The sequence below is a fragment of the Macaca thibetana genome, chromosome 3 (assembly GCF_024542745.1).
Source record: "Macaca thibetana thibetana isolate TM-01 chromosome 3, ASM2454274v1, whole genome shotgun sequence".
Taxonomy (NCBI): domain Eukaryota; kingdom Metazoa; phylum Chordata; class Mammalia; order Primates; family Cercopithecidae; genus Macaca; species Macaca thibetana.
Genome location: NC_065580.1, coordinates 98,604,809 through 98,620,361, shown reverse-complemented (window position 1 = coordinate 98,620,361; position 15,553 = coordinate 98,604,809). Strand labels below are relative to the sequence as shown.

At 41.4% G+C, this 15,553-nt stretch overlaps 1 protein-coding gene and 1 non-coding gene across 2 annotated transcripts in view; both read left to right on the top strand.

The window, feature by feature from the left end:
- JAZF1 (JAZF zinc finger 1) overlaps positions 1-15,553 on the top strand; it is a 349,309-nt gene that overhangs the window by 47,116 nt on the left and 286,640 nt on the right. The gene's annotated exons all lie outside the window — the stretch shown is intronic.
- On the top strand, positions 14,629-14,735 carry LOC126951742 (U6 spliceosomal RNA). Its single transcript, XR_007724611.1, has one exon. It is a non-coding gene; the product is annotated as a U6 spliceosomal RNA (small nuclear RNA).

Below are 15,553 nucleotides of genomic sequence, written 5' to 3'. Positions count from 1 at the left end.
TGACAATGAATTTATCAATTGCTTGTAAGTTGAATATTTATACATTGAGAGCTAACTGTATTTTAGTATTTTGTTTGAAAAGTTTCACCTGCAGCTGGAGGATCTGAAAGATGTGATTATGTTTGACCTTTCTTCCATGTCTATATTTAATTTCCATTCTATGTTTATGCATGTGGATGCAGGGTAATTCTGAGTAATGGTAATGATGAAGGGTCATCATTACACAGAAGATCATTCTATGCTCCTAATTAAAATTATGGCTGGAAATTGCTTCCTTATGTGTAGCTCCAATTGCCTTTGCAATAATTTCACTTTATAACTTCTATTTAATCCTCTCCTTACCACCCTTAAGAATCTTTCCATGTCCTTGAAGTTGACTCCTTTGAAATCTTTGCGGGCAGCCCTGGTTTCCCCTAAGCTATGGGTATCCTGATACTTTGTTCCCACAAGTCTTTAAGCTTCTAAGTAAAACAGTCTTTGCTCCCTCTTCTCCCACTACATTTTTAATGAGTTCTGGTTCTGGAACGCGACTTGATTTCATGTTGTGGTCAATATGATAAATTAGCTGAGCCTTGCTGATCCTCGTTCTCCCTAATGAATTCATTGCTGTCTTTCGGGCCAAGACCGCCATGTACTGCTTACCCTAATTAGTATTCTCTGATGGAAACCAAGTGACCAATAGCTCACATGTTTTCAAAATGAGCACTTATTGCATTCCATGTCATCAGCTATAGTAGGAAAATTACATGTAATGATATTCTCCATGGAATTCCAAGTAGGAAATGTTTTCACCAAGAAGCATCTGATCATGGGGGTAGTAGGATCAAAGAGTATTTTTTTTTTTCAAATCAGTATTTTATGTGGTTAGTCTTTGCCCCATATATTCTAGAGAGATTGTTTAGTACAATAAATTTGAAGATTTGTGCATTGCATTTTCCATTCCATTAAATTTCAAGAATCACTTCTTTTTTTTTTTTTTTTTTTTTTGAGACGGAGTCTTGCTCTGTCACCCAGGCTGGAGTGCAGAAGAATCACTTCTAATAATACATTGAGTGAAGTATTTTGTCAATTTTCCCATAGCAGAAGAAACTTTTGAGAAAAAATGCCCATGGCAAAGTAACAGCCCAGTTTTCCAACCTAGAGCTTAGAAAAATTAGGCAATATTTGAATATCTGAGAGTGGCAACAAAACTCTATGCAAATTGCAGGATACTGCTCCGGGATAAGCCCTGAAGGTTTGTGGTTGGTGTTGAGAAGTGCTTATTTTGATCATTTGTTGGATAAATAAAAGAATGTTGTAAAGAGCTTAGTCCATATATTCAAAGATAAGGTCGTATCGACCATGGACCAAATGTCTGTTCGTTTTGCAAAATGCTTACAGGAAAAAGAGATAATACCTATAATTTTAAGGATATTTTTAAAGATTCTGGTCATCTAGTGCATATTGTGGTTTTATTTATGTAAGGAGAGAAGGCTCTGGTGAAATAAAAAGTGTTTTGGAAAGGGATTGAGATTTTTCTGTTATTTCCCTAACACTGGGCAATAGGGAGAAAGTTTGTTGTGTACAGTCAGGTATACTCATTTAGATTTTTTTTTTTTTTTGAAGTGATAGAGAACACTCATTTTAAGGGTCATCTGTCTTTGTGAATATAAAAATCACTGACATGCAATTCAATCATATTGTACTGAGGGTTCCCAGTCTTACCGAAATGAATGTACAATCTTTTGTCAAGTACAATTTGGCACAGAAAATACTAAGGTAAGTTAGGGCATCTTAGAATTGTCTGTGTGATTAAGTTAAAAGCTCCGGAATCTCTGGTGTGAGGCCTGAGAATCCATTGTTTCTGAAAAACCTACCAGGTAATGGTGATGATAAGCTCAGTTTGGGACCATGCCCGATAATTCTCAGAGAATTATTATTAACAAAGATTTTCCCAGAATATATAAGTTTTCATGATGGTAGTGAGGGATCCATGGGTCTGATTCAATTGTAAGCAGTCATCGGGCCAAATATTGAAAGATTAAATTAGTCTCTGTTCTTTGGCCTAACACACATGCATTTGGTATTCTATCCAATCCCTTGTGTTCAGGAAGTTGTGGAATACTGTGTATGGGCAATAGACTAAGGAATGGTGAGCAAGCACCCTTTCGAGAGAGAGAGAAATACCAGTTAGACTCCTGATCACATTGGAGTACCACTTACAGTTTACATAGAGCTTCATGTTTTCTCCCATGTGGCCCTCAGAAAACCCTGAGTAAATTAGCACAGGTGCTTTTTAGTAGCCTCCATGTTTTCCAGACGAGGAAACTGAAACACAGAAGTATTAAGTGACTTGCCTACATTCATGTGACTACTGTGTTGAAGCTTTTACAAGCTTTCTGATACCAAGCAGGCCTTGCAAGGGAGTGTGAATGTGGGTTGTTACATAAACTCACATTCTTTGTGTCTCATTTATAAACATGCAAGAATTTAGCTCTCAGTTTATGATGAGTGCATTCTGTGAAGTATATTTATTTTTCAACCACTCCCTAGTTGAACAGAATTAGTTTATAGACTCTCAGGGCAAGTTAAAAAAAACATCTTTTGTTTGGGGGAGGGTCCTCGGTTTTTTTTTCCAGTAGAGTCTTTTGGCTCCCTTTGGATTTCATGAGAAAAACCTTCATCGAATACATTTCATTAAAGTGGATACTTGTTGTATGAATATATTGTAGGTGTATCCAGAGGCCTCCAGTAATGTGCATGCTTTCACTAAAATGAGCTAATGAGCTAGTAAAGGTTACTAATAAACTCTGCCTCAATACAAAATCACTTTAATAAAAACAGATTTTTAGCATACTTGTACAAGTGCCATAAATATTTGTATTTATGTGCTGGTTACATAGAATTTTAATTCCTTGATTTTAAAAAAAACTTATCAATAGAGAGTTCATGTTTAGGCATTCTTTCACTTTATATCTTAAAGAATTGAGGAGTGGCGGAAAGATATTGACAGTATTATTAAATGTGAAAAACACATAACACAGTACCTGCATATACTCTGATCCCACTATTTAAAAAATGTGTTTGGAAAGAGCCAGCAGGTTATCTGGAAGAATGTAATGTACCAACTTATCTCTGGATGGTGCGATTATGGGTATTTTATACTTTCTCCCTTTTGTTTTTCTTTCTTTTCTTTTAAAATTTTTTACAATGAACATGTATAGCTTTTATAAAAAGAAAAAAGATTACTTATTACAAACTTACTTTAATGAGAGACATACAGACTTTTTCTCAACTACTTTAGTAAACACCCAGGGGAAAAGGAAATTGTAGTTCTTTTGCTATAGTATTGCTTTGTTTCCCTAAGTTAAAAAGCCCTCTATCATTATACCATATTAATACCCCTTGAAAACTGGAGAAGTTACCATGCAGATAAGTTAAACACGAATCTCTCTATCAAAATCACCTGGGCAGATTCTTGGACCCCCAAAAAGGCAGATTCTTGAGTCCCAGTTCACACCAAATGAATCCGAACTGTTTGGACCCCAGAAATCTCCATTTTTATTAGGCATCACAAGTGATTCTGATGTGCAGTTACATTTGAGATTCATCCTTCTGCTTGTAGATTTCTTCATGTATAGCTATCTTATAATGGTTAAAACATCTTCTAGGCTCTGTTTTCATCTTCAGAGTTTTTAAGTAACCATACGCCTGCATAATATCCATTTTGTTGTCAGGAACACTAAGAGATTATATGATTCTGTCTAAAATATGAGAGGTAGAGGGAGTTTGGGGGGTATTCACAGAGGGTCTTCTTGTATGACTAAGACCCTCTGTCCACTGCTAGGGAGCTCCTGCTGTTTAGGATGGAGACCTGACAGCTGGCCATGAAGGGTCAAGGAAAAGAGTCTCGCATAAAAATAGAGAACCCAGTGATTCTCAGAGCTACTCTCAGAAGGCTACCCCAAACTTAAGTTTCCTAAAGAATAACTCACTTTTTTCTTTTTACTTCTCTCCCAGTCAGAACAATGGGTTATCTTAAGAAATCAGTAAATCAGCATCTTGTGTTCTGAGTGGTACATTCTTTTGAAGAAGTCATTATGTGAAAGAATTCACACCGTGAATGTGTTTATTTTGAATGTGTGCCATCATGCAGGAGGTACAGTGCAGCTATCCTTGGTTTCCTGTTGATTGAAATAATTTGCAGCAAGTCAGTGCTAAGTATAAACTCAGCAAATATAAAGTCAGTGCTAAGTATAAACTCAGCCAGACACACCTTCCTGCTGAATTGGCCTGGAATGGTAGTTCTCAAATATACTGTGCATCAGAAGCTCCTGGGGGCTTATTAATGCACAGGTTACTGGGGGCACTGCCAGATTTCTATAAGTCTGGGGCCGGGCCTGTGAATATGCATTTATTTATTTATTTATTTTATTTTATTTTTTGAGACGGACTCTGTCGCCCAGGCTGGAGTGCAGTGGCATGACCTTGGCTCACTGCAACCTCTGCCTCCCGGGTTCAAGCGATTCTTCTCCCTCAGCCTCCCAAGTAACTGGGACTACAGTTGCGTGCCACCACACCTGGCTAATTTTTATGTTTTTAGTAGAGACACAGTTTCACCGTATTGGCCAGGCTAATCTCAAACTCCTGACATTGTGATCCGCCCGCCTTGGCCTCCCAAAGTGCTGGGATTACAGGCATGAGGCACTGTGCCTGGTCGAATATGCATTTCTAGTAAGTTCTCAGGTGTTGCATCAGCTGCTGCTCTGGGGACCAGACTTTGGGAACCACTGATCTAGAAGATACATCTCAGTAACCAGGACTATGGTCACATGTACAACCTGATTCTTAACTCACAATTTAATATGGCCTTCTGGAACTCTGAGTAGATGCTACTAAGAGAGGATATCTCTTTTTTTGTAATCGAGTGGTAGGCCACTGCTATGGTTTGGCTGTGTCCCCACCCCAAATCTCATCTTGAATTGTAGTTCCCATAATCCCCATGTGTCCTGGGAGGGGCCCGGTGGGAGGTGATTGAATCATGGGGGCACTTACGCGCCGTGCTGCTGTTCTCATGATAGTGAGCGAGTTCTCATGAAATCTGATGGTTTTACAAGGGCTTTTCTCCCTTTTACTCGGCACTTCTCCTTGCTATCACCATGTGAAGAAGGATGTGTTTGCTTTCCCTTCTGCCATGATTGTAAATTTTCTGAGGCCTCCCCAGCCATGCTGAACTGTGAATCAATTAAACCTCTTTGCTTTATAAACTACCCAGTCTTGGGGATGTCTTTATTAGCAGTGTGAGAATGGACTAATACAGCCACATTTTCTCTTTTCTCTTTTTTTGACATTTATCTCTACTTTTCATGAAATAAAACTTTTTCGCACTTTTTTCCTTTTAGACCTCCCTGGTGAAGTGAGGTGCCGGTGTTTCTCTCTAAGGGTTAACATGAATTAAGGCAAGCCCAGTGAAGGTTTGTGTTTTCCAGTCAGGCATCACAACTCCCCTTGCATACTTTGACACTGTCACCATTCCCAATGCAGGTCCGTGCTGATAGTTTAGGTTCCATCCCACTTCTACAGCTTCCTCTGGCATCTGTATCCCCACCCTGATGTGGGTTATACCTAAGGTTACACATGTTTCTGTAAAGGGCATTCGCATTTAATAGTAACCTTTAAATACTTCAAAGACTGAAGGCATGACTTCTAAGGCTAAAGTGAGATGCTTTGCAGGAAGGGTCTGCCAATTTTCCCTTGCCCCAGTACTCTTAAGGTTAACCTTAGGATCCTTGGCCTAGTATGCAGCTGTCAGGAGACTATCAATTTTAGTCAAAAGCAAGCTTCAGAACTTTGTGGAATATATGTCCTGTTGACCACTGCCTAGGATATCCCAGAGCCTTGATTGAGTGTCTGGAACAAACTGTTCATTGAGAGGCAGGGGGCTTTGGCCAGAAAAGCCATTCCCCGTTTTCTAGAGGAGATCAGTTTAAGAATGTACTTTCCACTGGTATGGAATCTTTTTGGGGGTGGGGTGGGGTTGGAAAGGGACCGGGCCTTGACTTGGAAAGGAGATGACCTTTAGGGTTCTGTGGACTCACCCTCTCTTCTCTTCCTCTCTCCTCCCTTCTTTTCACTCCTCCCCTCCTCTTCCTTTCCCTCTCCTCTCCCTCACATGGCAGACTTTTTCTCCTGCACTGTACCCTGAGGTGGCTCTAGAGACGACTGTGTCCCTGAAACACCGTAAGGTGGAGAATGGGGAGTGCAGTCTTGTTGGAAGATGGTTTAGGAACTTATCTCAAAGTTGCTCTTCTTTCATCATCACCGCTCCCCGTCCTGTTTTGTCATTCTCAGAGCCTCTGGCCTCTGTGCTCTTCCAAAGTCAATCCTGCCTCTGGGTGAGACTCGCTTCCCCCCACCTTGCTTGGCTTGCTCCTTTTCCTTTAGGTCTGTGCATAAGGTATCCTCCCTCCAAAAGACCTTATCCAAAGTGGTCCCCCAGCCATGCCCATCCCCCTCTCCTCATTAAGCTACTTTTTTCTTCCTAGCTCTTATCACTACCCGAAATTATTGTTTCTAAGTTTATTTATGTATTTGTCTCTCCCCTGCACTAGGAGGGATGAGAGTAGGAACTTTTTCTAATTCACTTCTGTGTCTCCAGCTCCCTAAGATCATTGCCTGGCAAATAGTAACTATGCAATAAATATTTGTTGCATGAGAGTGAAAGTGAGGCAAGCACATTGCTTTTGTCTGGAGTAGTGTGTTACTAGGGTAGCTTTGGGGGATGATGGAGATTATGAAGGGGCTACATCCTTCCCACCCCTAACACCTTCCTGGTGCCTCCATTTACTAGAATATGCTACATTTGAACCATAGGATACGGCCAGGGTATAGCTGAGGAAGGCTGCCTTATTTGGCAGTCTTGCAGGGAATTTGTTTGCTTGGCTCCCATTCCGGTGGAGTCACCCAAAGGTCTTGTTCCATCTGAAAAACTACACTTGAGACCAACCTTGGTCTTGAGTTGGCAAGGCCTTTGCATCAGCTGATGGAATTCTAAGCTGAAAGCATCATCTGTCTCTATCATTTAGCACTGATGAGAAACCAGTGCTTGAGAAATCACAAGGCCCAGCAATCTCATTTTTTAGTCATCTCTCATGCTGGCACTGAGTGAGGGTGGTGGTGAGGTGGGACAGGGAGGACAGGTACAGAAAAATGCCAGACAAGATGGGCAACCCTGGCAGCTTGCAGTCCTTCCAAGGGAATATCCTCAACTCTAGTGCTTTGAACACCAGAATGATGTTAATCAGGGGATTTTTTGTATCAGCATTGTCAACATTTACATTCACTTTACACATTGGATTTGCATCTGAAAAGACCAACTATAATCAACATTTAAGGGATAGCACTCAAATTTGCATCTGATTGAACAGACGTGTTAAGTAATTTTAGCCCCGTTGTTGCTAGGAAACCAATTAATAATGCTCCACATTTCATTAAAAACCGGGTTCTATCTTTGCTTTCATTTAACTTCACAATTCAGCTGCTTGTGCTGCACTTTTTCCCCCTCGGTAAATTGTGACAGATAAATTATCGTTTTACTACATTTATTTCTGTGATTACAATTGTTAGTCATATCTGTCAATACAACTTCAAACTTTTTAAAAATGCTTTGGGGGGAAAACTGAATTTTAACTGTTAATCATTTTTTTCCCTTTATAGCTTATTGGGTCTTAAATGATATTTTTGTGAAGGCCTTCCAAATTGTGGGTTAACAAAAAAAAAAAAAAAAAAAAAAAAAAAGCAATCTTCCCTGTTCCATAATTGCACCTTCTCAGTGTGGTGACTAATAATTAGAATATTAGGCACTATTCAGAAAGTGACAGACAGCTGATTAAGCATTCAGCTGCATTTTATTTTTCTCTGCTTTCCGTGGTTTGTAGGCTAGATCAGGTTCTGTCCTTTATACAGTGCAATTAAGATTTTTATGACTTTATTTTACATAATAGACCCTGCTCTTATAAAGTACATTTTTTAGCTACCGTAATGCCTCTTTGAGCCAATCAACTGGGTAGTTGCATTTACACAGTAATGGCATTGTACAGTTCAGCATTTTCTAGTATTGATCTGGTCAAAATGCTCATTAAAAAGCAAAATTAGTTCCTATTCACATCTGTTCCACAGCATTTCAGTCACTTTATTTAAATGTGTCTGGTTTTTCAACTTAGTTAAAATGGTGATCTCCCCCCTTCTCTAAGGGCTAAGAAAAGCAAAATAGAATCTGCTTTCATATTTCATACTCTACTTTGGTCTTTTGCATCTGACGGTAAAGTGCGAAGGACATGGCCTTGGAAGCACATAGCCCTGCAGTCAAGTTCTGGCTCAGCCCCCTCTGTGGCTTTGAGCCTCAGTGTCCTTATTTGTCAAATGAAGATGAAAGGACGGCACTGGAGAGAAGATGACACCCAGGATGGTGAAGAGTGGGGCAGGCAGCAGATACTTGGAACCTCTTCCTTCCCTTTCTCTCGAGAACTGCTTGGGCTGCCACAGCACACAGTATCACAGGCCAGTTGGCGCCAAGGATAGAAATGTATTTTTCTCACAGCTTTGGACACTATAAGTCCAGCAACAAGGTGCTGACAGGGTTGGTCTCCTCTGAGGCCTCTCTGCGTGGCTTGCAGATGGCCGCCGCCTGGCTGTGTCCTCACGGGGTCTTTTCTCTGTACGTGCGCGCTCCTGGGGTCTGTGTGTCCTGCTCTCCTCTTATTAATCAGATTGGATTAGGACCCACCTTAATGGCCTCATTTTAACTTAATTTCCTTTTTAAAGGCCCTATCTCCAAATAGTTACTTTCCGAGGTACTGGGGGTTAAGACTTTAATATATGAATTTTGGAAGGACACAGGTCAACCCCAAACAGGGACTGACCGAGATGCTGCACGTGGCATGTTGTGTCTCCTGTTCATTCAGTTTTGTTCTTTCTCAGCAGTCAAAACAGCTGAAACATCAACAGAAGAGCCAAGAAATGGGTTTTTTGTTTGTGACTTTTCTGGTTAGGTTAGAATTGATCAGAAACAGTAATATTACCCACCCCCTTGGTTTTTGGTTAGTATTTCTACCTGTTTGGATCTGTTCTACGGCCACTTTTTCCTGTCCTTAGTAAGAGTCATCAATCCCAGGATTTTAAGACCCTTATTTCCACCTTCCATCATTGCTATAGATGTATGTACAAGGCGCAGGTGATAGGGATACATGTCCATTTCCATTTTTAAATGAATTCTGGGAAAGTGTTTGCCTCTTGACGTGTCTGGCACAGGCCAGGCTTTGTGGCCAGCACACAGTGGGCAATTAGAATATAATGACACAGACACTATAGAGAAGGTCATTCGTTCATTCAGCTAATCTTTCCTGAGTGCCTACTGTGCTGGTCACTGGGGTTGCAATGATAGATAAAAATAGTCATGGTCCCTACTCTTACAGAGCTTGCAGTCTAGTGGGGAAATAGACTTTAATCAGGTCATATCGCGGTTCTACAGTACAGCTCTGATAAGTGCAGGAAAGGAAAGGCATGGGTTGCTGTGAGGGTGAATAATGTTGGGGGGTTAGGGAAGACTTTGCTGGTTGAATTGAGATCTGAAGAAGGTGAGTCTTACTTCGATGAAGGGATGAGTGGTGCGGGTCGCGGTGCTGGGGGTGGTCGTGATTTGCAGTACAGGCAGGAACATTTCTCAAGAGCAAACTGCATGTGCACAGGCTCTGAGACAGGAAGCAACTTAACATGGAAGCAATGAAGAAAAGGGCAGTGTGGCTAGAGGAGAGAGTGAAGGTGGGGCATGCAGGGTGGCGTAGCTGGAAAGTCTCCTGGAAAGGCTGGGGGAGTTGGAAAAAACTTCTCAGGGGGGTGACATGTTTGTCTTTAACGATAAATAGAACTGATTGCTGCTGGTAGAGAAGAGGGAGAGGCATCTTTAAATAGGATATCGGCATCTTGGTGTGTTCAGGAAATAATGAGAAGTTCATTGTGGCTGAAATGTCGCTTATGTGAAGGAACCCATCATGTAGTTAATGGAAGTTTATACTTCTTTGCGTTCTAGCTAACTAGAGGCTCACTAGATTTTCCAAATTGGGATGTATCTCCTTGTAACTATGGAGTGGCTCATTTCCTAGAGAATGAATGCATGACACATGAGTGCTGCGTCCCTGCTTGAGTGGTGTTGGTTAGTGTTCCGGGATTGCCCCGTAGGTTAATATTTCGTCTGTTCAGGTCTTGTGGATTGATGGAAGGCAGGCCACATTGACATCTCAGGCCCAGATGGTTCCTCAGTCACTGTTTTCTCCTCCTCCACAGATCTGGGCCCGGAGAACCCCTTAAATCCTGCTTGGTGCCCCAGCCTCGCCCTAGTTGCTTGAACCAATTTCAGCTCAAGGCAGGAGGGGCCTGAAAGAGCTCCAGCCCTGTGGTCTGGGTCAGCAGTTACTGTTAGGCTGACCTGGGTCATGGTGGCTGGGTTCTGGAAAACAAGGTTCAGATGTTCACATAAGCTGAGCTACAGAGCATGTTCCAGACATGGTGGGAGCCTGGATTGGGTGGAAGGTGCCCGTCCTGTTTGCAGGGGAGGAAGGGGAGGAAAAACTGAAACATGAGTTTGGGAGCACATTAGAGAAGACTCTCTGGCAGCTGCATCACTGATGGCAGGACTTGTATGGATTTGGTTTTGGCTCAGACATGAATTCTTATTTCTTTCCCCCGAGAAGCTAAAATCAGATAGAATATTTAAAATTGGAGCTTAGAATGGTATGTTTCTCTTGCTTTTAACAGTTCATTTAATTAAACAGAAATAAACAAGGCCACTTGTTGGCTGCTGCTAGGTAGAAAGTCTCTATACCTCAAAGATTTTCACAAATGCAAGGAATATTTTTTGATCTTGAAAACTTTTCTTTCTGTGTGAACATTGGCACCAAACTATCCTCCAGGTGTGATGGCAGCTTGGGAGAGAACTTTTGTCAGCTTCCAAGATTATGGGATTCAGCTAAACGAAAAGACTGGGACATTGAAGGGTGATTATAAAATGCGGGTACAGATTTACTTGTGAATAATGGGAAAGCTGCGTTAAACAACACCTGAAGGGTGTCTAACTTGGTCAACATGGACATCGTAATCTATGTCCAATTAAGTGCTATCACTTTTTCTAGGCCCCACAGAGAAATGTACAAACATATGAGACATTCTTATCTACATTGTCGACATGTCTGCAACTACACCTCTGTTAAATTTGACTTTCACTTTTAGGGGATTCAGGAAACATTATTGAGCACCAATTGTCATTTCAGTGAGCACAGGGGTGGGATGAAAATAGGAACACACATTTCCCCCTTGAGTGTCATACGAATAGTGGAGAGGAAATCACATGGATACAGAAACGGAGCTCATGTTAAAAATCTTATAGCAGGATACACCATGCTGCATCTCACAGCTTTGTAGATGATTCCTGGACTCTACCAGCCTGTTTCAAATTGCATGTCTCATATGATGATTCTTACTTTGTGCTTGTAGATCCTTTTAATTGTGGTCCCATTCTAACTCTAGCTGAGGGTAACAGCTACCTCCCTTAGAGAGTTCTCTGGCTTCCAGCAGGGGCAGCTCACTGGCTAGAGGGGAGGGTAAAGCATTGATATGGCAGAATAAGGGAACCTCCGGATTTTTTTTTTTCTTTTTTTTGACAGAATCTCCTTCTGTTGTGCAGTGGTACGATCTCAGCTCACTGCAATCTCTGCTTCCCGGATTCAAACGGTTCTTCAGCCTCAGCTTACCGAGTAGCTGAGATTATAGGCACATGCCACCATGCTCGGCTAATATTTGTATTTTTAGTGGAGACGAGGTTTAGCCATGTTGGCCAGACTAGTCTTGAACTCCTGACCTCAAGTGATCCTCCCGCCTTGGCCTTCCAAAGTGCTTGGATTACAGGTGTGAGCCAACATGCCCAGTGGAACGCCTGGATTTCAAGGTGGGGGTAATATCTGGGCCTAGGGTTTAGTTCTGGTAAGTATCTGGGCTTAGGGTTTAGTTTATTAGCATTGTCTAGGTCCCAAGCAAATGCAAGGAGTAGGGGATTGAAAAGAGAGCAGCAGAGCAGAGCTGAGCAAATCTCCCACTTGGGGTGGCTTCCCAGCTTAGTTAGGCCTCATCTGGGGAGAAGCTCGAAATAATTCATCAGACAGCGTGAGAGCCCCTGCATGAATTCCAGAGTTAAATGAAAATCCCAGCTACTTGGGAGGCTGAGGCAGGAGAATCACTTGAACCCGGGAGGTGGAGGTTTCTGTGAACCGAGATCACGCCATTGCACTCCAACCTGGCAACAGAGCGAGACACTGTCTCGAAAACAAAGAACTGTGTACGACTACTGGTTCAGACATCTTCCTTCCTCTACCCCTAGGGACAAAGGGAAGGATGCCTGGTAGACTTCCTTCATATTTTTATTCACTTCTTTTTAGCATTTGATATTACAGTTTAGCTTCTCTGTGTCTCAAGTTCCTCGAGCAATAATATTGGTTTGATGAACGGGGGTCAGAAGTTTCCTTTGGCTCTAGTGTTCAGTGATTATGACATTCTAGGGAGTGCAAAGAAGAGAATAAGCATCCAATCCTCTAAGACCTTTACTCTAATTAGGGAGTTTAAACCCTTGAAAAGCTTAAAAACAAAACAACCCCACCAAACAAATGAAAACCATAAGTGCTTTTACAAGATAAGATCACTGTTGCAAGACAGAGAGAAATTGATGGCCCCTGATGTGGGCTTGGATGCCTACAGCAGTCTTCGCGGAGGTTGGAGGGGTTGGATTGCATATTTTAGGATGGAGGGTTAGAGGGAACAGAAAAGACTACATCTGTCTTGCTGACTGCTGGATCTAACACATGGTAGGGGCTTGTTAGGCATCATTGAATGTGTCAGTACAGTAGAATATAACTGCTGATACAGGTACATGTATAGGTAATGTTTACAGTTATGTAGGGGACTAGTGCGGTAAGGCGCAGGAGAAAACGGGTTAAGACAAGATTAAGCAAGAGTTTTTATCATTTCATTGATATGTCCCAAATGCCCAGAATAGCATGTGGCACATAGTGGGTATTCAGTAAATATCTGTTGAGTGAATGAAATGATTAATGGCATAATTTGGGGCTGTCATGTAAGTAGTAGGGGGAAGCACAGAAGGTTTCTGAGAAAGTACCGTTTAGGAAAGGTCCATGGCAGCCATGTGGAGAGCCGATTGTAAATGGAGGAATGAAGAAGCAAATTAAGAGACTGTGAAGTGGGCACAGGGTCGTAAGGAGGGTCTGAAATAGATGAGTGGCACTGGAAACAAAAAGGACGGGCAGGATGGAGACATCACAAAAACAGACTTGCTGAGTGGTTATTGTAGGTGTCAAAGGAAAGTTGAGTCAGAAGATGCCTGCCGTCGGAGGTGCTCTAGAGTCCGGGTAAGTTGGAAAATGATCATATGATTGCCATAGATAGAGGAAACAAAGTAGGGTTTTGTTGGAGGGGAGGGGCAGTGGGTATTAATGGTTAGTTTTAGATACTTAGGTATGATAGAAGGGCAAATCATCTCACTTGCAAGCCGAAAAAAGATTGAAATTCAGGAGCATCCTCTCAGGGCTGGAGATCAGGTTTGTGAGTGATGGTCTGCAGGTTGCCATGGGAAGCAGGAACTTCTTGAGGGTGGGAGTGGAGAGGGAGACTGGGGGCTGCCTGGGGAGCAGCATGGCCACTGCCTCTTGGTTCACAGAGCCGTTGGCTTCCAATTCAACTGTTTCTTTTAATAGCACAGAGGTCTTAGGAGTCATACTTTGTTCATGTCTAGGGAGCTTTCATTCCCAGGGATTCTCCCTGCCCTTTTCCCCAGCATTGCCTTTATTTCCTATGTAGGGGCATTTTGTCGTCATAGCTATTTATCTGGTAAGATCATCTGCCGTGTGGAAGTTTTATAATTTGTGTCTAATAAATGAACATCCCCTGCAGGAACAGATCCCCCTGCTGTTTTTGAAGGATATGCTGCTCATGACTGTGTGTGTGTGTGTATTTTTGTGTGTTTGTGTGTGTGTGTGTGTAAAACTCTCTTAGGAATGGATCTCTAACAACTAATCTTACAACCTCAAATGACAGGGTAATGTGTACATTATGGATTGAATAAAAACTTGAAGAATGTTAATATGGAAAATTAGAGTTAGTAATGAAATACAAGGTCTTTTGCCATAGAATACTGTAGCTTTCACATTTTTACTTTAAAAATTACAGTTTACAAGAAACTTTCAAATAGAAATAATTGGGAATGTTAGATCCTTGTTAAAAAAAAAATTCCCTTTTTTGTTTTTTTTTTGAGACAGAGTCTCACTTTGTTGCCCTGGCGCAATGTTGGCCCACTGCAACCTCTGCCTCCCGGATTCAAGCGATTCTTCTGCCTCAGCCTCCTGAGTAGCTGGGACTACAGGCGCCCACCACCATGCCAGGCTAATTTTTGTATTTTTAGTAGAGGCAGGGTTTCACCATATTGGCCAGGCTGGTCTCGAACTCTTGACCTTGTTATCCACCTGCCTCGGCCTCCCAAAGTGCTGGCATTACAGGTGTGAGCCACTGTGCCCAGCCAAAAATATTCTTTTTGTACTCTGCTTGGCAGCACATATGCAAAAATAGGAAAGATACAGAGAAGATTAGCATGGCCCTTATGCAAGGATGACACACACATTTATGAAGCATTTTATATTTTTATCCTTATGAAACACTCAAAGAAATGTCATTTACTACTTTTCCAGCTGAGGTAGACCAGACATTTTCAGATTTGCCTGTTTTCCCTGTCCTATTTTTGTTATAATTTTTTTTTTTAATACTGCACTGGTGTTCATATAAAATAAACTTGAGTAAACCAGAATTCTGTGAGTTTTGCCAGACTTTAATTGTGTTGTATTGCTTGCTTTTTAAACAAATTAATTGTGAAAAATAATTTAGCGACCTCCCAGTTGTAAACTTCTAAATGGCAGTTTGTGTCTGTATATCTCTTCAAGTCAAGCATCTGCTCAAAAGATACTGTTGATGATGTGATGAATGCAGTTTCATGAAACTTGGCAGTTCCCATAAATAACTGAATAACAGGTTGTATTTACCTCTGTAGTGTCTAGACTAGAGAATTAGAACCATGAGTTTATAAAAATCTAGGTTGCTGTCTACACACAAATAGAATAGTATTTAAAATTGTGTTTCCCATGGAATGATGAGATTTTTACTGGGCCAAGTGGGTAGATCTCTGGAGAAAGGTGAAGTTGGTTCTATTATCTCATACCATTCAGATAAACTCCAACTTGATCAATTAATTTTATATGATGACCAGCATCATATTCAACAGAGTTATGACAAAGAAAGAAAGGAAGGAGAAATCAGAAAGGCAATTCAGCAAATGTCTAGTCTACCGCAGTTGGAAAAAAGTGAAAAATGATATTTTAAGAAGGATTTCAATATACAAATATATATTTGTATCTGCATGAAATGCTGAGAAACTAGAAGCCATTCCTTTATAACCTTTAAGTAAGAA